The sequence below is a fragment of the Pinus tabuliformis genome, chromosome X (assembly GCF_031772625.1).
Source record: "Pinus tabuliformis cultivar Carrire ecotype Pingquan chromosome X, CPIR1, whole genome shotgun sequence".
In the NCBI taxonomy this organism is placed as follows: Eukaryota; Viridiplantae; Streptophyta; class Pinopsida; order Pinales; family Pinaceae; genus Pinus; species Pinus tabuliformis.
Window position 1 is genome coordinate 1,565,950,972 of NC_142308.1, and position 3,609 is coordinate 1,565,954,580.

The 3,609-nt window shown below is 36.1% G+C and overlaps 1 pseudogene; it reads left to right on the top strand.

Annotated features, from left to right (window-relative positions):
* The first annotated feature begins 1,031 nt into the window (after window positions 1–1,031).
* LOC149146009 (transcription factor MYB106-like) lies at window positions 1,032–3,092 on the top strand (annotated as a pseudogene).
* Window positions 3,093–3,609: the final 517 nt, after the last annotated feature.

The window sequence follows — 3,609 nt, forward strand, 5'->3', positions numbered from 1 at the left end:
ATCACATTGAGTAGTTCAAGTGATGATAAGGGTGGAATAAAGTCTTACAAAATTTAAAATCTTGGATTGGAATTTTGTGCTATCCTCCTTTGGTAAATGAGTTAACCATAGACATGTAAACTTGAAATCCAAAAAATCTCACCAAACCTTTAAAAAAAATAGTTCCAAAATAAATAAACCAAATTGGGTTCATGAAAGCTGCGCCGTAACTGGTAATAAACAAACCAAGTTTGGACCATAAAACCAAGGATGAACGGGTAAAGGGAGCTCGGTCCATTTCTTCACGCAGCCCATCGCATGCCAAGGTTAGAAAAATTATGGAGCGTTGACATTTCTATTCCCTAAAATAAACTCGGGAGGCGTCTGCTACGTCGAGTTCATGCGACTGACAGCTATCGTTCCACCGACACGTACTTAAACCCTTTTCTGATTGTAATACGTGATCATATATTATTCAAGTCCAGGCGTGCAGGCCATGCAATTTGGGCAAGAGCTGTTATAGGTGTCTGTAGACGATAAGAGCACAGATTCTGGAGCGATAACGACAACCACAAAGCTCACAAATTTGCCCCCTCCATTGCCCGAAGCTTAACTCACGGCACCTTCCTTCCCACTTCCTTCTCCACTCTCCACCACCAATTCGTTACTCTATAAATGTTTTTATCTACTCTCTATCCATCTATCTCATCACAAGAGGAAAAGGAGGAAAAGGTCTCGTGCTCATTTCTTATGCCCACCTCATGTTTTGTTCAAAAAAGTGAGGCCCAACTGATCATATTTAGTTTCAGTCTAATGAGTGTCCAGTTCATATTCTGATATAAGTGAAAGGAGAGTCAAGATGCGTCAATCACTTCAAGAAAATCTCCAAAAAGTTTAATAGTTAGACAACGCTTTTTTCCTATGTAGTGATAATTGAAATTTATTAAAATCTCAGAGATTTCAATTTCTAGCCTTTTTTTTCATTTCTTTGAACTTATTCTGACCAACCCATAAGACCTTTCAAAGCCAACTAGTTGGAGTAATATGAGAAAATGGGTAGAGCCCCTTGCCGTGACAAAGCTAATGTGAAGAAAGGGCCATGGTCTCCCGAGGAGGACCGTAAACTGAAGGAATATATAGACAAGCATGGCACAGGAGGCAACTGGCTTGCTCTACACCAGAAAGTTGGTATGTTGTATTTTACATATCATTGAATTTATCCAGAAATGAAATATATCAGTTTTATGTTCTACATTCTCTCAGTTTTATTGCAGTCAAGTTTAATATTCCAAAATTTTAGAAGAATTATTCTAGGCAGTTATCGTTGAATGAAATTCAACGATAAGCTTGTTGTATATATAGAAGAATTATTCTAGGCAGTTATCGTTGAATGAAATTCAACGATAAGCTTGTTGTATATATCAGTTTTGTATACCTGTGCAGCTGTTGGGAGGATAATATAAATAAATTGCGTTTCGCATCAACGCACTCTTACCACTTTGCTAAGGTTTCTTGGTTTTTCTATGATGTATTATAATTTTTGTGATATTAGTAATTGATCTCTTTCCTTATGTTCATATTTTTGGATATTTCCAGAGTTTGTAATCTACGTAAGTTAAACAAACAATAAGATTAGGATTTAGACTTTTAGATTTTGTGTTTTGTTAATGTGATTGATGGATATCTTTAGCATCTGCATCTGTATTTCCCTCCTTTATAAATATCATATTGGCTTTTGGCTCTTACCGGATTGATACTTTTCATGGAATTATAGATATCATATAAGTGCTTGGCTTTTGTTACTTACTGGATCGATCATTTTCAATAAGATGTTCCATTTCTGTAATGAAATTTTTAAACCAGTATTGTGTTTATAATTACCGAGTATGTCGATAAAATAAAACCTGAGGTTATTAGCATACATGGCATTAGTGGTAAAAGTCAAAGACCAGGCCAGTAATTTGTGAAGTCTTATCTTTTTTAACATGTGTATGTTTTGCAATGGTTTTGTAGTGATTATTTGTATCTGAATACAGGTTTAAAAAGGTGTGGGAAGAGCTGCAGAGTTGGATGGTTAAACTACTTGAGGCCAAATATAAAGCATGGAGGGTTCTCAGAAGAAGAAGATAACACAATTTGTAGCCTCTTTATGAGTATTGGTAGCAGGTAGTTTACAATAAGTCAGCCTAGGAGATTCACAGCTATTCAATTATTTGGAAAGTTTTTTATAGTTATTGATTGGAATATGAGACCTGACCTGAACCTTCTAACATTGTGCAGATGGTCTATTATTGCTGGGCAGTTTCCAGGCAGAACAGATAATGATGTCAAAAACTACTGGAACACAAGGCTCATGAAGAAACTGCTGGGGAGGTCCAAAGATAATCAAACTTGTCATCTTGCAGCAGCAAAACAATATGGCGAGGACGTGCAAAGCTATGCTACATCAGAGAGCATTACAAGCTCAAACATATATGGGCCACAACGATATCAGCCTATTAATACCAATATGTATGCCAATTAATGTAACTTCGGCCCTGGAATAATCCCTCAAATGTTCGAGCAAAATTGTGGCTTAACTATTACTGGATCCTGTTCAAGTTCAGAACCGGCTACATTCTGGTTAAATCCCCAATCAGTCCAGCTTCATCGGGAAGTGTTTGACGACAATTCTTGTCTTAGGAAGCTGCCCCAGAGGCATGAAGAAATTCTGGTTGATCATCGTTCAAACAACTGCATGAGTATTATCAATACAGGATCTACAAAACAGGCATCTAACTGCATCAACCGCTCACAATTATTGCATTCCGTTGCCAATAGTCAATATACCTCCGATGCTGCAAACTTGCATATCTACAGTGGGACGGTGGCCTCTCCAGTGCTTCTGTGTGAAATGCAGATGTAATCATATAATACTAGTTAACACATCTGCAGTATTAGCCAAAAGTGATAATTCACTCGCTTTTTCTGCATATAGCTCGTCTGAGGTGGAAAATTATGAGTCAGCCTGGATGAATGCCTTCAGTTCAGAAAGTAAAAACTTGGGAGCCTATGGATTCTCAACAAAATTGAATGATCTATTATTATACAGCACCGACTCACTAATACAGTAGAGAGACGCATACAATACGGCTTGTGGATCCATCGGCATAAATTAGAAGATAGATTGTTTAAAAGTACAACATTAAAGAGAAACCTGCAATTATGTTTGTGGACCAATCGACATATATCAAAAGTTAAATTGCAGTATTGTACAGTCATGATTATGATAAATTGCAGTATTGTAAAGTCATGGTTATGAAGCTTCAAATATCATTTTGAAAATTAGTTCCATCTGGAATAATAAAGGTGTTATTTTTCTCTCATTAGGCCCAGATTTTGTATATCTCCACTTTTGGCATATTTTATGAACGATACAAAGCTAACGAACCAGACTAGTGTGATAGAATTGCATGACTGTTGATAATGATATAAATGCAAAGTCTTACTTTTTCCGATAAGAATAAGTTTGTATTCATTGAAAATATTAATCGCCATGTGCTACTCTAATTATTGTTTCACTATCTTTTTATCTTATATATCAGACAGAATAAAGTTATATTTAATGAATCAAGATTAAGAATAATACAT